The sequence below is a fragment of the Acomys minous genome (genome assembly GCF_964271855.1).
Source record: "Acomys minous genome assembly, chromosome: 2".
Classification (NCBI taxonomy): Eukaryota; Metazoa; Chordata; class Mammalia; order Rodentia; family Muridae; genus Acomys; species Acomys minous.
In genome coordinates this window covers 36,702,301-36,721,110 of record NC_140484.1, presented here as the reverse complement: position 1 = coordinate 36,721,110, position 18,810 = coordinate 36,702,301, and the positions used below count along the sequence as shown (strand labels likewise).

At 43.5% G+C, this 18,810-nt stretch overlaps 1 long non-coding RNA gene across 1 annotated transcript in view; it reads left to right on the top strand.

Moving 5' to 3' along the window:
* Positions 1-18,451, top strand: part of LOC311579560 — a 53,384-nt gene extending 34,933 nt beyond the window's left edge. Inside the window, exons 3-4 of the long non-coding RNA XR_014773193.1 lie at positions 17,750-17,834; positions 18,369-18,451. This is a non-coding gene — a long non-coding RNA (uncharacterized lncRNA). The remainder of the gene's footprint in view (positions 1-17,749; positions 17,835-18,368) is intronic.
* Positions 18,452-18,810: the final 359 nt, after the last annotated feature.

Genomic DNA, 18,810 nt, shown 5'->3' with positions numbered 1-18,810 from the left:
TTCTACGAGATGACTCTGCCCTGGTCCCTGCAACGGCTCACCCACTCACCCTGCAACGGCTCACCAAAATTGTGAAATTCCTCTCCAGTCTTCCCTTCCTTTGCTCTTGCTGGGTAACTTGGAGCCAATCAAGGGCCATCTTCCTCCAAAAGAAATGCTGGAATTAGCATCTGCTGACCCTCACAGATTCTAAGTGCTAGTAAGTGTCTGACCCACTGTGTTCTCTACCCCAACATGCTAGAGAGAGAGAGAGTCACTAACGGATAAATACAATGGGCTTAAATACCACCAGACATACAAAGCAAGGCAAGGTATATGGATTTCCTGAGGACCAGTGGGTTCCCAGCCAGGTCTTTCCCTAAAAGAGTGAGATTAGAAAAATGACACATGAAAGCCTTATAACCCGGCTCCCTAAGTTGAAGACCTAAGCATCAGTTTGCTGATGGCTCTGCCGCTGCTTTCAGAACTATTAGGCGCAGTGGGGGTTGTGGGGGGCTGGGAGAGAGGAATCTCAGCGACTTGTCTATCAACACCAAAATCCATTTATGGTTTCCCAGGCAACTCTCTACATTGCTAAGACATTCAAGTTGTTATAAACTTTGAGGATAGCAATTTGGCATACGGCAGCTCTGGCATTTTCCTCTTGGCTGTCTGCTTCACTCGTGCCCCTCCTCGCTCCGGTCTGTGAGACCAGCCACATAATTTGCAGGGTGAGTGCAAACTAAAAGTGTGAGATTCTGTCTTTTAAATTAAATTAAAATTTCAAGGCAGTGACAAGGGAACATTAAGGCAGGCACAGGGCTCTTTTAAGGGTGGGGCCCTGGGTGACTGCATAAGAACACCCATGGAGCTGGCAGGTCTCTCTGCATCTTGGGAAGGTGGATCCTGCAAACCCCTAGGCTCCTTTGCTCTTTGTTTCTGGCTATGCTCAGTGTGTAGGAGACACTCACAGAGCTTCCTAGAGGGCAAAAAGGAAGAAGTCATTTTATTCCTGTGCTGTCGCAGCTGTCCCTGAAGCTTCCCACAAAGGCAGATCATCCTTTCACAGATTCAACAGCTGCAGCAGCCAGTGACTCTGGTTCCAATATCCTGCAGGAATTCTAGCCAGACTTCTGTAGTTTTTACAAAAGGAAGACGGTCTCAGTTCTCTCTAGCTGATTTCGTCTTTGTGCAAACATCATACAATATTCTTACATAAACCTAGACAGTATAGCATACTACCTCCCTAGACCATATGGGACACATACATGGCGCAGCCTACTGTTCCTAAGGCTACAGTTGTTTTGATGAAAAAAAGCAAATCCCAAATGTTCGGTTTTACCAATAAAGAATCAGGAGCCAGATGCTGGGGTGAAAACCTGCTAGCTCAGAGAGGCAGAGAAAGCACCCAGCTGACCCTCTTACTCAGCTCACCACTAAGAGGGAAAAGCCCAAAATGCTGACAGCCCAGGAAGAAAAAGAAAAAGCCAAAGGCCAAAGTCTTGATAGCTCAAAGCTCAAAAGCCTCTTTCTTCTCATCCATGCTGTCTTAAATACCCTTCAATTCAAAGTCCCTCCTACTCTTTAATCCCTGTCAGCTGGTTTCTTGTTCTGCCTCTTGACCTAGGGTTAACTTTATTAAATCCCATGTACAGAAAGCACTTAGATTAAAAGAGTGTGCTAGGACTGAGCTACACCCTAATCACTTGTTTACAGTAAAAGAAAGTTCTTGGATTAAAGGCATGTGTTAGGGATGAACCACGCCAAACAAGAAACAGGTTTTTACAGTTCACAATCTCAGTGTTCATTCACAATGGGATCAAATATCCTGCAACGTACACTGAACAAACCTAGATTAAATCAAGCAAAAGAGGTCACATGATCAGGAGACAGTAAACTCAAGATTTATGAAGCTGATATTGCATCAAACTGGTTTACAGTAAATATTTTTTGAAATTTGGTTATGACAGTTGCCCTATGTATGCCTGTGTTGTAGCACACTGTATTGTGAGGACAACAGTGTGATTGCAGCAGCTATGATGAGCTTCAAAGAGATTCTTAACAAGGATCGGCCATTCATATTCCCTTGTTTTTAAACAAAATCCCAAAATGTTGATTTTTACCAATAAAGACTCCAGCGCCAGATGCTGGGTGAAAGCCTGCTAGCTCAGAGAGGCAGAGAAAGAATCCAGCTGACCTTTTTACTCAACCTATGTCCCAAAAGGAAAAGGCTCTCCTCCTCCACAATGTCTTAAAAACCCTTTAAACTGAATGTCCCTCCTTCCTGTGCATCTCTCAAATCTGTCCTCCAGACTTCCCTTCACTCTATGTTTTTTTCCCCCTATGTTCACTCCCTGACAACTGGTTGTTTGCTCTGTCTCTTAAACTAGGGTTAACTTCATTTAATCCTGTTTACAGAATGCTCTTGGATTAAAGGTGTGTGCTAGGGCTGAGCCACACCACAACTAGAAACAGGTTTTTCCAGTACACAGTCTCTGGAGTTCGCAGAATGATCAAATGTCCTGCAACATTTTCTCTTGGAAGGAGAGGTTGGAGAGGGTCCTCACCCTCACCTTGAGATTCTATTCCCTGCCTCCCTCCCAGATGAAAATGATTCTGCCTTGGTGCTAGAGTACGTAGAGAGTGGGAGATTAACTGAACGGGTACCATCATCCCACAGCTATAAGGAGCCATCATCCATGCTAGGGTAGGACTTTCACTGACTGGCTACTGAGGTCATTCATGCCCCCATAAACAAGTCCAACAAATCTAATGGTTTGCCAAGCATGACTTGGGTGGAGTCATTGCTCTGGGCTGTCACTGGTGAGGTAAAAAGACCTGTGATCCAAGTAGACTTTTTTATCCAAGGCTAATATTAAACTCATTATATTCCTGCCACCTCTACAGGGCTGGGATTACAAGCCATGGCCTGTAATTACCACCATGGCCAGCTCTAGTAAACATTTTTTTCAAAATTATTTTATGTGCATACATATTATGTCTTCATGCATGGCTGTGCAATCTGTTTATGCCTGGTGCCCACAGAGTAGAGAAGAGAACATCAGATTCCCTAGAACTGAAGTTATGGATGGTTGTAGCTGCCATGTGGTGCTGGGAACCAAACTCAGATCCTCTGTAAGCAAGTCAAGTTCTCTTACTTGCTGAGCCATCTCTCCTGTCCCAACGGTAAACATTTTTATAATAAAAGCCTGCTTTATAGTAATGACTAGACTACTGTATAATAAATACAAAACCCACTAGCGTCTTCACTTACCATCATGTTTCTGTTATAGCACCGGCCACCCAGTGTGCTTACACCGGCATCACTACAGGGAGAAATTCATTGTCCTGTAGTCATGTTCTTATGCTTAGAGAAGTACCAAGCATAAGGGGATTTTCATCGTTGTTGTAATCTTTGGGACCCTGGCATGTGTGAGGTCCGTTGTTGATCGTAAGGTCCTTATGCAGCATGGCACCGTGAAGTGTGCATGGCCTCTGGTCCCAGTGGCAGGCACTGTCTCCGGCGGGGACAACAATGAATGCTTCCAGGGCTCTAGTAAAGCCACCTCCTCCATATTCCTGTGGTCACAGAGCTAACAGCAGTTCCCTGAAGTCATTGCCCTCAGGCTTATTTTACCTTCCCATTTTGCTCCTTCAGCTCTTCCAACAATAGCAATTATTCCTTAAATTAAGTCCTCTGATTAAAGCAATTAGTACCATTACTATTTTCCTGATAAGACATAGGCTGGCAAAATGGTTTGGTCCTTAAAATTATGTTTCCCCACTGCCCCAGCTACTCCACTTGGAAGGATGCATCCCATGGCTATGACTGCGCAGTGGGAAGAGACATAACGAAACTAATACTGCATCTTGTCTCCTGGGCCTTGATGGAATAGCAGAGCCTGGAAACAATCTGATTCCTAATACCCAACCATGCAGCTCTGTAAGAAAGGGAAGACAAATTCCAACGGGACAAAGTATAGCACGGAGTCCAGAATGGGAATTTAGTATATAATTCAATTGGTTTTTCAAGTCAATATGTGGCCAGGACAGGAGAAGAAAATTACAGACCAACCTCTTATGAACAAAATATAAAATTCATTAACAAAGAAGCGGCAAATAGAATCAATAAATGCCTTGGAAGGATAATAAATCATGACCTGTGGGGAATAGATGACGTTCTAAGTGGATGTGTATTGTTGACATGAGCAAAACCATATCAAAGACCCCAATGCCTCATACCCAGAAGAATAGCAAAGCCTTCCCTAGGTCAGAGGAATGGCAAAGCCTTCCTCTAGTACCAGGACAAACATTTATGAACTCCTGATGTTCAGCTATAACCAATGCCTGCAGGAACCATTAGCCACAGCTTTCTCCTCCTGGATGATGGCAACCTGGGACTGCTGCTGCTACAGAGGCCTTCTACCGAGAAAAGCTAGCCTGCTTCCTCTTTGCCCATGCTGTATGTAATAACCATGCAGAGCCTCCTGGCTGTAGCTAGTACATCTCCATCAGAGATTTAGTTCATTAGCATCATGGTGGGGAAGCATGGCAGCATCCAGGCAGGAGAAGGAGCTAAGAGTTCTATTTTATTTTATTTTATTTTATTTATTTATTTATTTTTGGTTTTTCAAGACAGGGTTTATCTGTGTAGCCTTGGCTGTTCTGGACTGGCTTTGTAGACCAGGCTGGCCTCAAACTCACAGCCATCTGCCTGCCACTGCTTCCCAAGTGCTGGGATTAAAGACGTGCACCACCATGCCTATATCTTTTTTGTTTTCTTTTGTTTTTCGAGACAGGGTTTCTCTGTGTAGCCTTAGCTGTCCTGGATTTATTTTGTAGACCAGGTTGGCCTCGAACACACAGCGATCCACCTGTTCTGCCTCCCAAGTGCTGGGATTAAAGGCATGTGCCACCACGCCCAGCTCACGCCTATATGTTGATCAGCAGGTTCAAAGCATCCAACAGAAAGAGACTGTGTGACACACTGGGCATAGCTTGAGCATAAGAGACCTCAAAGCCTGCCCCCCTCCACTTCCTCCACCTACTCCAACAAGACCACACGTCCTAATAGTGCCACTCCCTATGGGTCAAGCATTCAAGTACAGGAGTCTGTGGACGCCATACCTATTCAAACCACCACAATGGCCAAATAGTGAGTTTCAGGCCAAGTTGAGCTATATAGCAAGACCTTGTCTCAAAAAGAACAAATAAATTTAAAAGAACCTCCATTAACAGGACAGTGTTCAAGCAAGATTATTTCCAGAGATAAGGAAAAAGTATATATCAAAACTCATGACAGACACTCTCAACAATCTAATAATAGAAGAGAACTTTCTCAATATGATTGACAGAGGGCATCTATAAAAACCACAGCTAAACTCATACTATTTATGGTTTCCTAGGCAACACATATTCTGAAGAATGGTGCAGGTTGAAAAAAAAACAAAAAACCATTGTGGCTAACATTCTGAAAACACACAGCCGGGGTGCGGGAGATGGCTAGCTGGTAAAGGTGCCTGCCACCAAGCATGATGACTTGAGGCTGGTCCCTGGTACTCACTGGCTAGCGGAAGGAGAGAACAGACTCCTTCAAGTTGTCTTTTCATCTTTACATGTACACATGACCAAGCACATGATAGATGATAAACAAATAGATAGTGATGGCTATTCATGTCCACCACCCCAGGGGCAGGACTCTCTTTGTAAACTTTTTAAACCATAAAGGCAGGAAAAGTGGCCAGGCCCCTGCCTGAGGAGCTCCCCAGCCAGGCTCCTGCCCCAGACCTCTCTAACTGTCATAAAGGCATTTCCAGCTTCTGTAGCTGTCACAAAAGTCATCTCCAGCTCCTCAATAGGACCCTTCCCAGACTATGGTAATCTTAGATGAAGAGTCTAAACAAAAAAGCCACCAATCCCAGAGCAAGAGAGCCCACCAATCCCCAAACTCCCTGCAAACACCTACCAATCTCTGAACAGGAAAACCCACCAATGCCTGAGCTCCCTCAAGCTCAGGACTCGAAATCCTACCAATCCCCACCATGGAAATCTCCATCCTGGAAAGCTCTGCCCCCCTCACAAATCCTATATAAAAGCCTATCTGCTCAGTTCCCCACTGTCTTCTCATGGGAACAGAGATAGCCATCCTCAGATTCGCCCGTCCAATAAATATCTTTTACGAGGTTTGCTGTCTGGTGTGCCTCTCTTATTGGAAACCAAGAAGCAATGGAGAGAAGAAGTGAAGAAGTGGAGCAGAGCTGAGGGTCCTGAGGTCCTGAGGTCCTCAGCTCAGTTGGGGATACCCTCCCCTGGGTGCTGCAATGCCTCTGCTGAGGAGGCTTCCTCTCAGAGCTCTGTGGTTCCCAGGCTCCTGTGTCTCAGGATGCTTTTCCATTGGGATACTGCCCCACCTCAGAGCTGTGTGGTTCCCAGGCTCCTGTATCTCAGGATGCTTTTCCATTGGGATACTGCCCCACCTCAGAGCTGTGTGGTTCCCAGGCTCCTGTGTCTCAGGATGCTTTTCCATTGGGATACTGTCCCACCTCAGAACCGTGTGGTTCCAGGGCTTCTGAGTCCCATGATACCTTCACATCTGAGTAGAAAGGCCAACAGATAGATAGATAGATAGATAGATAGATAGATAGATAGATAGATAGATAGTAGACAGACAGAGACAACCCTCATAGGCAGCTAGTCATTTGCCTGCTTGCTTACAGATAGGTGGAGAACAAGCCACAATGTCCACTCCCTTTCCATTCATCCACATTTTATGAGAGTTGTAGCAAAGTCAACAAGGAACAGAAAAAAAAGAAGACATAAAAGAAGAGATTTTTTTTGCCCAGAGCTCATGTGATCATATACAAGAAAAGTAAAATCAAATGTGGGATCAGAGATCAAATAAGTAAGATAAAAATAAGTAAGGTGCACATCTCATACATTATACCAAAAAATGTTTTAAATGGATCAAGTCAAAGGGACTAAAGAGCATCATACAACAGTTTTCATCTGAATGTGGAAGGCATTCTAATTATAAAGTATCATCTAGAAGTATAATGGACTAGTAAATATGAATATTGTAACAAAAAAGTATAAAATTTTATTTTTGTTTGGTTTATGTGTAAGGGTATTTTGCCTGCACCACATGCATGCCTGTTGCCTAGAACGGTCAGAATACAGAGTCAGATCCCATAGAATTGATGTTACAAAGGATTGTGAACTATCACGTGGGTGCTAAGAACCAAAACTGGCTCCTCTACAAAAGCAACAAGTGCCCTAACCACTGAGCCATCTTTCTACACACTGTACAAAGATTCTTTAAAATGTCTAGATGACTACAATACAAAAAACAAAGTTAAAGGGCAAATATTTGTGATTTCTGTCATAGACAAAGGACTATTAGGCTGCTATAGTAAGGCTCTAGACAGAAAAAGTCTACACAATCTGAGGAAAATGAGAAAGAAATGGAGCTCTCAAAGAGATCTCAGTCAGACTGTGATGGCGCATGGCTTTAATCCCAGCATTTGGGAGGCAGAGGCAGGTGGCTCTCTGTGAGTTCGCGGCCAGCCTCATCTACAAAGTGAGTCTAGGACAGCCAAGCCTACACAGAGAAACCCTGTCTCGAAAAACCAAAAAAGAAAAGAGCTCTCAAACGTATTACTCAACATCCTCATAGTGAGATGAAACAGATTAAAAGTACCCCCAAACCACAATTTTTTATCACTCAGACTGTCAAACGTCAAACAATTTCAACATTCTCACTGAAGAAGCCAACTTAGAAAATGGGGTAAAAAGGGCAGTAGTGAAAAATGTGATCAAAGTATGTCACAAAGTATGCACAATTCATACACACACACACACAAAGAAAACAGCATCTTAAAATGTAAAAAAAAAAAAAAAAGCTGGATGTTGTAGCACACACCTTTGATCCCAGCACTCAGGAGGCAGAGGCAGACGGATCTGTATGTTCGAGGCCAACCTGGTCTACAAAGCAAGTCCAGGATAGCCAGGGGTACACAGAGAAACCCTGTCTTGAAAAACAAAACAAAACAAAACAAAACAAAAGTGAAAACGAAACAAACTAATATAAAGTGTTAAGAAAGGCAATCTCATTTACTAAAACTACAGCTGTGATCTGGGCATGGTGGTATGCAGCAATCCCAGCATTCCAGAAGCTGAGACAGGAGAAGTACTACTTCGAAGCTAACTTGGCCTCCATACAGTTTGTCTCAAAACAATATCCCAGTATGTTCCCTTTAGCCCAGCACTTCGATTTCTAGGACTTTCATCTTACAGGTATATTGCCTCAATGTGAAAGGATTTTTTTTTTAACTTATAGTAGTCTTTGAAACTCCAAGATATTCAGTTTAGCCTAAACACTGAGCAAGAATGTGCTAAATAAGATAATTTACATGTCTATTGGGATTCTATGTTAGCCCTTAAACCTGGACAAACTATATGTCAAAGACACACACACACACACACACGTATATATTAATATATACGTGTGTGTGTGTGTGTGTGTATGACCTTCATGTACTACCCTTCAAGATTTATTATTGTTAGAAAGTAATATAGTACCTTTATAATAGTACCATCTGTGTATACGTGGGAAGATAAGTATATTGGCTTCTTTGTACAATTTGAAGGATATACATATTGGTTTAGATATACATAAAAATATTTTGAGCAGGATTAAAGGTGAACACAAGAAGGGAAAAGAACAGAATGGGTGTAAAAGTAACTTTTATTTGCCTGACTTAACCATTGTCTCTGGGGCTCACTGCCTTAGCTTACTGGTTTAGCTTGTTTGCTAATGTAGGCCTAGTCTTGGAAGCTTCTAGCCTCTGTACAATCTAATCCAGGCCTAGAATGTTTTCAGCCTCTGAGACTTACTGCTTACCCTTTCTAGTTCTTTCTGAACTCTGGCTGGCTGGTTCAATTCTGCTGTTCTGGCTCAAACTCCTCTTCATGATGACTGATACAATCTGGCTTCTCTTAGTTTCTCATTGAATTGCTCTACTTGGCCTCAAACTAATCTTCTGGCTCCTTCTTATTCTAAGACTCATTCTGTCTTCACCTCTGTCTTCAACCTCTCCCAGTAAAAGTGCCTCTGAGTTCCATGAACTGAACTGCCATGAACTCAACTCCACTGCACTGCCTCTCAACTCACTGACTCAACCCAACTAGCTGAACAGAACTCAGAAATCTGCATGCCTCTGTCCCCTGAGTGCTGGGATTAGACGCACGCACCACCATGCCTGGACCTAAACTTTTCTTCACCTGAAAATTGCTCTATATCAGGTTGGCCTTGACCTCAGAGATCTACTTCCCTCTGTCTCCTGGGATTAAAAAGGCATGGCTGTATTCCAGCCAGATCACACAGACCTAGAAGGTTTTGGGATGTCATCACTTGCCAGAGCAGCCATGTTCTGAATTAAAATTCCTCTACAACGGGGAAAGACGTACGACGGGACATTGGGAGGAGAAAGGGCTGGTGGGAAGAAGGCTATGAGTGTTGGAGGGCAGGAGTATGTGGAAGAGGGCGGAGAGGTGCGCCGCACATAAAACTTGCATGAAAACGCCACAATGACCTCATGACTTCGGATGTTATTAAAGAACAAGCAAGCTTTCTTTTGCAAACAGTGTCCTAGTTTGTTTTCTATTGTTGCTGTGTCAAATACCATGACCGACTTGGAGAGCAAAGGGTTTATTTGACTTGCGTGTTCATTACTGAGGGAAGTCAGAGTCTGAAGCGGAACAGTAGCAGGAACCACAGAGGCAGAGTACTTGCTGGCTTGCTTTCTCTGGCCTGCTCAGCTTGCTTTCTCATACAACCCAGGGCTGCCTGTCCAGGGGTGGCACCACCCAGAGTGGCATGGACCCTCCTACAGCATATTTGTGCCCATATACTTGTGCCGATGAGTACACACACACACACACACAATATACAAAATAAATTACATTTTAAATTAAGCTTTCTCAAGGAGACAGCTGCTACAGCTAAACAACCTTCATGCTTAAAGACACAGTCCTCTGTGTTCCCAGAATCCAATCAAGAAGAAGGTACATGTTGGGGGTTATGTGTGTGCTAAACATATACATACTCTTGTGTTGCTAATTGCTTAAACAATACAGTTTAATGCCTATTTGCACAGACTTACATGGTATTTGGTATTATAAGCAATCTATAGATGATTTTAAATGTTGTGCAAAGGTCATATGCAAATACTCTCCCACTGCATGTATGAGACTTGAACATCTAGACTTTGGTATTAGCAGAGTGTTCTGGAACCAGTCTCTCCCATGGCTATCATAGAGCTGACTCGCTTTCTTGGTAGACAAAACCTGCCAAATCCTGAACACAGGTCGAATGTCACTGACATAGCGCTGCACGCATGCGCACACACACACACACACACACACACACACGCATACGCACAAATGCTACATGAACACCCTCCTCCTGTTTAATAAGGAAACAGCTACCACCCGCAACGAATTCTGAGCCATTTTCACTCTTCTCCATCTCTAGACCTCTGCCGTTTCTAGCCGGTCTTGATTTCTTCTTTCTGCTTTAGAACACACAGTGGGCTTCCCTTTCCTCCTCCAGCACTCGCATTTCGCTCCCGTCTGTACCTTATGTCTATATCTTTGTCTGAGCTGACACCAGCCCCAGCGTCAGGAGCCTCAGCTTTGTCTAGATTTTTCTCAATATTCTCATCTTTCTTGAGCTGCTTCTCAACCGTGGTCTCACCCCTGTATTCAGGCTTTGTGTATCTCTCTCTCTCTCTCTCTCTCTCTCTCTCTCTCTCTCTCTCGTTATTTTTATTTCATATGCATTTGTGTTTTATGTGCATGTATGTCTGTGGTCCCCTAGAACTGGAGCTACAGTTGTGAGCTGCCACGTGGTTGCTGGGAACTGAATCCCGGGAGCTCTGGAAGAGCACAGGCAGAGCTCTTAACTACTGAGTCAGCCCCAGTGGTTTTGTATTTTTAATCAAGCTTTTTTTTTTTTTAATAATTACCCTGTAATTTGCTTCTGGCTTCCTGGCTGTGTCTGCCTCAGTTTATCCTCTATCTTTTTTCCACAGCAATTTTCTCCCATGAGGCCTGCTATATAGACCACCTATCCTCAAAGCTCACACATTGTACCAATGTGACGATATGAAAAGAAGAGACCTTTGGAGAGTCCCAGTCAGGCGGCTGGACTGGATTACCGTGCTTACAAAAGGCTTAAATGAGGGAACAGACTCTGCATTTCCCCCTTCCATTCCTTTAACTATGTAAGAACACAAAGTCCAAAGTACCAACTTGGAAGCATAGATGCGGACCTACCTACACCTTGATCATCTATTTCCCAGCCTCAAGAACTACTAATGTAAGTTCCTTTTTTAAAAGACTCAATCGGGCTGGAGAGATGGCTCAGAGGTTAAGAGCACTGACTGCATTTCCAGAGGTCCTGAGTCCAATTCCCAGCAACCACATAGTGGCTCACAACCATCTATAATGTGATCTAATGTCCTCTTCTGACGTGCTGGCATCCATGCAGGTGAAGCACTGTATTCATAATAAATAAAATAAGTCTTTAAAAAAATATATTCCTTAAAAAAGAAGACCCAATCCATGACATTTTGCTACAGTAGCACATGGATTAATACAAGGCCCTTCTTGGCAGATTCACAGTCTCCACCATGCTCAAGAAGGAAGCCCAATAACTGTTGCGTACATTAAACATGTGTGGGACTGTCTGCTCTCACAGCCTGGCTTCTGCTGTTGACTACTTACAAGATGCCTTTTTCTCATCTTCTCGTTGCCCTTCATAGCCCAGCGCTAATGTAATCTCCAGGATGAAGCGTCCCAAGAAGAGCTGTATTGTGATGATCTAAACCCCATCTTTCTCCATCATACTGTGACATCTTTGGGGAGATGCTCTATTGCAGTCATTTATGCATCAAAAATATCTACTCAGGATGGGCGTGATGGTGCATGCCTTTAATCCCAGCCTGGTCTACAAAGCGAGTCCAGGACAGCCAGAACTAAAAGAGAAACCCTGTTTTCACACACACACACACACACACACACACACACACACACACACACACACACAAATCTACTCAGAAAGCTTAGAAATATATAGTTATAAACCCTATGTTTTGGATGTAAACACTTAATATGTATTATTATTATTATTTTGTTTATTTTGTTTTTCAATAAAACGGTTCTCTCCGTAGCCCTGGCTGTCCCCACCTTGTGCTAGGATTAAAGGCGTGTGTCACCCCAACACCATCTCTTAATATGTATTTTAAATAAAATGCTTTAAAAGTTGTTTGAATTTACCTCCATATTCATCATGGCCAAGGCTCTGCACTCTCTGAACCCACTCATTCTCCCAGACACAGGCTCACAGCTGTGATCCCAGCCCTCTTGAGATTAGAAAGACTGTCATAGGCCAGCCTGGGATACACAGTAAGTTCCAGATAGCCTGGGCTACAAAGTGAGCCCCTATCTTAAAAACAAAAACATAGAAAGAAACAAAAAGCCAAATGAAACAAGAACTCTCCCCCATTATAATTAGAATTTACTTTTTCATCCTCAAAAACTTCTTATATGGATCTGCTGGTGGCAGATTCTCATGTTGCTTTAATGAGGAAGTTTTTTTGTTTTTGTTTTTGTTTTGGTTTTGGTTTTGGTTTTTTCCTTCATCCCTGAGGAGTATTTGCAGCAGACACAGAAATCTGCCTGAAAAGAAGTTTTTCTTTCAGTCCTGTAAGATGCCACCGTCACTTATGATGGGAAATCCGTGCCACTGAGACTCTGTTCCTGCAGCTAGCTGCAGGATGACCACGCCTCTGACAGCTTTAAATTTCTCCCCTTATCTTCACATTTCCAGAGTTTGCCTGTGAGATGCCTACTTATCATTTTCTTTGTATTAATCCTGCTTAACTTTCCACTGAGATTTTTTTTTTTTGCATCTGTCAAGGTATGTCTTAGTATATCATTTCTTCCTTATCTTCAGGGGATGTGTTCTAAGGCTCCCAGGAGATGCTTGAAACCACAGATAGTGCCAAGTCATATGGATAATATTGATATATTACATATATATTTGTGTTTCTATATATATGTATATATATACCTATGATAAGTATTAGTTCATAAATTCAGTAAAATAAGAGATTAACAGTAATAACTAAAGGCTAAAGATAGAGCTAAGAGGCAGAGTGATTGCTTAATAACTAATGATAAAATTGAATATTAATTAACTGTAGATATAGCTTGGTGTAGAGAGCTTGACTAGCTAAATATGTGTTTAACTAATTATGTAGGGCTGGCAAGGTGGCTCAGTGGGTAAAGGGACTTGCTGCCAGGTCTAATAACCTGAGTTCCAGCCCCAGGACTCACATTGTTGAAGGAGAGAACTGGTTCATACAAATTGTCCTCTGATCTCCACATAAATGTCATAGTATGATGCCCCAATAAATGAATGAATGAATAAAAATATATAAACAAAATCTTACTGTACTGTATTTATATCTCTTACCTGAAGCTGACAGTGGGTAATAACAAGGTTGGGCAAATGTCTTCAAATACACCCCCTGTCTCACTTCCTCCCTCTCTCTCTCCCCCCTCCCCTCTCCCTCTCTCTCTCTCTCTCTCTCTCTCTCTCTCTCTCTCTCTCTCTCTTTCTCTCTCTCTCTCTCTCTGTACTACACAGCACACTCGTTAGGTTTTCTGATGTTGTCCACCAAGTCCCTGAGGCTTGCCAAAGCCTTGTTTTGTTTTGTTTTTCTTTCAACATTTCTTTTCTCTCTGCTCCTTTGAGTGCATAATTTCAACTGATCTATCGTCAAGTTTATTGACTCGGCATTAATCATCACCATCTGACGTTAAGCCTAAACAATGACTGCTTCGTTCCTCTCTCTCCGTCTCCCTCCTCTCCTCACTTCCTTCCTGTTCTTCCTTCTTTCTTTCCATGTGCTGCTGGGAACTGAACAAGGCTCTGGCCTTGTGCCCACGATGAAAGGACTCTACCACTGAGGTATATTTCTAGGCCCTTCACATATGTTTTCAAAATCTAGAACTTCAGTTTGAGTCATTTCTTCGCTAAGATTTCCTGTCCACTCATTGTGAGAAGATTCTTTCTTTTCAGTTATACATACAATAGCTGCTTTAGAAGCCTTAGCTCCAGTAGTCAGCATCTGGTCAACCTCTATCGAGGACAGTCTTTTCTAGTGGGAGTGGGCTATGATTCTCTCTCCACATGCCAAGTTTAAAATCTATTCTAGGCCCGGTGTGGTGGTGCATGTCTTTAATCCCAGCACTCGGGAGGCAGAGGCAGGTGGAACATTGTGAGTTTGAGGCCAACCTGGTCTACAAAGCAAGTCCAGGACATCCAAGGCTACACAGAGAGACCCTGTCTCAAAAAATCCAAAAATAAATAAATAAAATAAAATAAAATAAAATCCATTCTGGGCATTGTAAGTAATACCTCCACTACAGCCTACTTTTTCATCAGCCCCAAACTTTGTCCTCTGACTCAAAACAAAAGGCCAGGTGTGGTGCATTTGGCCTATGATCCCAGAACTTGAGAGGCAAAGGCAGGAGGATTTCTGTGGCTACAAAGTAAAACCCTGTGTCAGAGAGGGAAGAAGGAGAGGGAAGAGGGAGAGAGAAAGGGAGAGGGAGAGGGAGGAGGGAGAGAGAGAGAGAGAGAGAGAGAGAGAGAGAGAGAGAGAGAGAGAGAGATATTATTTGTGTACACACACATCCTGTTTGCATTTTAGCCACTTTATTTTTTTATTGTTTGTTTTGGTTTTTGGTTTTTCAAGACAGGGTTTCTCTGTTTAGCCTTGGCTGTCCTGGACTCACTTTGTGGACCAGGCTAGCCTCAAACTCATAGCAATCCACCTGCCTCTGCCTCCCAAGTGCTGGGATTAAAGGCGTGCACCACCATGCCCAGTCTCATTTTATCCTCTTTAAATAGCACAGATTGCTACTGTCCTTGTTTGCTTTCTACTGCTGTGATAAACACCATGACTAAGCCAGGCAGTGGTGGCATATGCCTTTAATGCCAGCACTTGGGAGGCAGAGGCAGGTGGAACACTGTGAGTTCGAGGCCAGCCTGGTCTACAAAGAGCCAGTCCGGTATAGTCAAGGCTACACAGAGAAACCCTGTCTCAACCCCGCCCCCCAAACAAAACAAAACAAAACCCACCATGACTAAAATCAACCTGTGGAGGAAAGGGTTTATTTCTTCTTACAACTCCCAGATCACTGTCTACTGCTGAAGGAAGTCAGAGCAGGGGCTCAAGACAGGAACTTCAAGTCAGGAACTGAAGCCAAGAGCACAGAGAAACAAGGCTTCAACAGCTTGCTCCTCCTTCAGGCTGCTTTCCTATACAACACAGGACCGCTTGCCCAGTTGTAGCAATGCCTATAGTGGGCCAAGCCCTCTTCCATCTTCCATCTGTCATCAGTCAGGAAAACGCCCCACAGGCTTCCTCATAGGCCAGTCTGATGGAAACATTGGTTTCAATTGAGAGTACCTCTTCACAGATGAGGCCAGCTCATGTCAAGCTGACAAATAGCCATCATAGGGATCTTCCCTCACTCTAAAAGCTGTTATAAAGAAGAGAAGTTATGTCTTTTTAAATTTTTTTAAAAAGATGTATTTATTTATCATTTACACAGTGTTCTGCCTGCCTGTGAGCTTGCACGCTGGAAGAGGGCACCAGATCTCAATATAGGTGGTTGTGAGCCACCATGTGGTTGCTGGGAATTGAACTCAGAACTTTTGGAAGAGCCATTTCTTTAGCCCGTCTTTTTAAATTTTTACAATTAATTTTTTATATTAGGGGTAAAATCCAGAGACTTGCATGCTACACCCAGCTACACCTTGAATCCCCAAATATTTAAATATTTGGTTGACAAAGATTATAGACACAACATAGCAGCAACGGGTAACCACCACAGTCACATGAATTATCGCACCCGTCACCACCTGCACTATACCTTAGATGTCAGAAGTCATCGGGCTTATAACTGAAGGTATGCACCTTAAATCAACATCCTTTTTTTCCTCTCTACCTATGTGAGCCTCTTTATTGTCAGTCTGTTCTTCAAAATATCACCTCTTGGGGTTGGAGAGACGGTTCAGCAGTTAAGAGCATTGTCAGCTCTTTCAGGAGTCCTGAGTTCAATTCCCAGCACCCACATAGTGCTCACAACCATCTATAATGAGCTCTGATATCCTCTTCTGTTGTGCAGGTATATATGGAAGCAGAACACTGTTTATGTAATAAATAAATATATATATTTTTTAAAAGAATCAGCTCTCTCCTGCTTGTCCTCCAGGGGTCTGAGTAGTTGAGGTTTTTGAGTTTTTCTGGTTTTTTTGTTTGTTTGTTTGTTTTTCCTATCCCATCTGGAGTTTTGTTTTAGAGATATATAGAAGTTGTTTTGGTGATATATAAGTTGATATGTAAAATATATAAGGTGAGGCTGGAACTGGTAATGCTCCTGCCTCAGCCTCCTTAGTGTTGGGATGACAGACATGTACCACACTGCAAGTGCATTTTTATATTTTTATCCAGAGCGTATAGTTTATTTTGTTCTTATATCTGTATGTTCTGGTATATGAACATATACCAGAAGCTTACTCAGCTATACCAGATACAGGTCCAGCAACTATTTCTGTCTCTCTGCCTTCTGGACAAGTGGATGAGTCCTGCTTTCTATTCTGCATGGGCGGGATGACAACATAAGAGATGTGAGTCAAGTTCTGCCTTCCATGTTCCAGATGGCGGCTCTTCCATCAGCCTGGGCCCTGAACTGACAGACACATCACCCTATCTCTGTTTTCAATGTATTACGAACAATAAGCAGATCACTTTTCACTTAAGCAGCTAGCATAGGGAATCATACATACCCATAGCTCCGTCACCAACCCTAACCTAACTGATCCAGGCCTCACTTTGTTCTCATTCGTATTAGTTTCCGTGGCTGCTGAGACAATGTACCACAACGTGAGGGGATTGAAAAAAAAAATCACAAAAACACATCAGCTTTGCAAATCAGCACTCTCAAATCTGTCTTTGGGGCTGTATTCCTTCAGAGGCTCTTGGGGAAAACAGCACCTTAACTTCCGGGCTTCTGAAAGCTGCCTGTGTGCTTTTCCTCGTCTTCAGAGCTAGAACTGTGCCCTCATCCCTCCACCCCCTGCTCCTGTCCTCACAGGATCCCTGTAATGGTGTCACACCTACTCCGCTAATCTAACATAAATGTACCGTCCCAAGGTCCTCAACTTAGCCACATCTGAAAACTTCCTTTTGTTATGTAAGGTCATGTACTCAAAGGCCGAGGATCTGGCTGTGGATATTTTGAGGAGACTGAGACTCAGTCGCCCTAACAAAACACCGGCAGTCTCTAACACAGTCACTTAGAGGAGGCGCTTGATAAGCGTGCATCAATTAAAGACAATCTAAGCTATTAGCATCAGCACCACAGGGGAGCTCGTTAAAATGTAGCACTGTGGCCCACCCCAAACCTACTGAACCAAAATCTTCGTTTTAACAAGCTCCCCAGGTGAGCCTCTCTACAGTGAGGCTTGAAGTGTTCTGAGGTGAGTCATCTAGTCTAATAACAACGGCTAACACAGACTGAGCCCCTGCAATAGGCGTTTCAGATGCTCTGCCTCACACGCTCAATGGCGCACCCCAGAACATTTCTGTGGCGTGCAAAATTCCGGCTGATTCCTGATTACTCTCTGCCACAGAGCCTTCTTCAAAGTTGAGAAGCTCAGAAGCGGAGGGGTTGATGTTCCTGGAAGAGAGTCATCAGAGAGAACGCAGTGCTGGCGGGTAAGGCCTCTGCTTCCCGTTCTTGGAGTGGGTAATTGTAAGAGCCTTTCCTATAGAAGGGATCATCACAGCTGTGCTCCCAAATACTGGGTCTTCCCCAGCTCTGGGATCGGCTGCAGAGAAGCTATCTCCAGGTTCTTTCTACAGCAAGCACCAGGGTGGACTGGTTCAGCACCAGGCCTTCTGTTGAATGCCATTTATAGCATGTTATACCTGTGTCAGTTCTGGTATTTTGGGGTTTTTTGTTTTGTTTTGTTTTTGTTTTTGTTTTGTTTTGTTTTTTAGTTTTTCAAGACAGGGTTTCTCTGTGTTTCTTGGCTGTCCTGGACTCGCTTTGTAGACCAGGCTGGCCTCCAACTCACAGCGATCCACCTGCCTTTGCCTCCCGAGTGCTGGGATTAAAGGCGTGCGCCACCACACACGGCTTCACTACTCATTTTTAAAATACATTTCCTAAAACCTTCTAGAAGGGGCTGCTGAATCTGTAGAATTCCAAGGTCATCTTCGCCAAATATACCCTGGCCTCCATTACAGGTCCATGGAGGAAACTGAAGTTAGTTCGGTAAAGCTGAAGGAAAGACTTCAGCAAGTCCTGAGTGTCTTCCTCTTTATTATGGTGAGTATGAACAAGAAGGCACAGTGTACCACTGTCCTTGGCTGGCATTTCCCACAGTGTGAGGAACTGAACCAGGAAGAAAATGACAATGTAATGTCAGAGTGGAGAGAGAGAGAGAGAGAGAGAGAGAGAGAGAGAGAGAGAGCGCACAGGTGATACTGATGCCAGAATAATAGAGTGAAAAGATGAAAGAGACATCATGCTATGATCACGTTAAGTCGGTGGGCACTATGGATCAGGAGCTTTCCCCACCACACTATGATGTCTTTACACAAATCTGCTCAGCATCTTCATGAGGAATCAGATACTCCAGCCAAGACACAGCCGTGTGCTCACCTGCATGTCACTGTTTCTTCACGG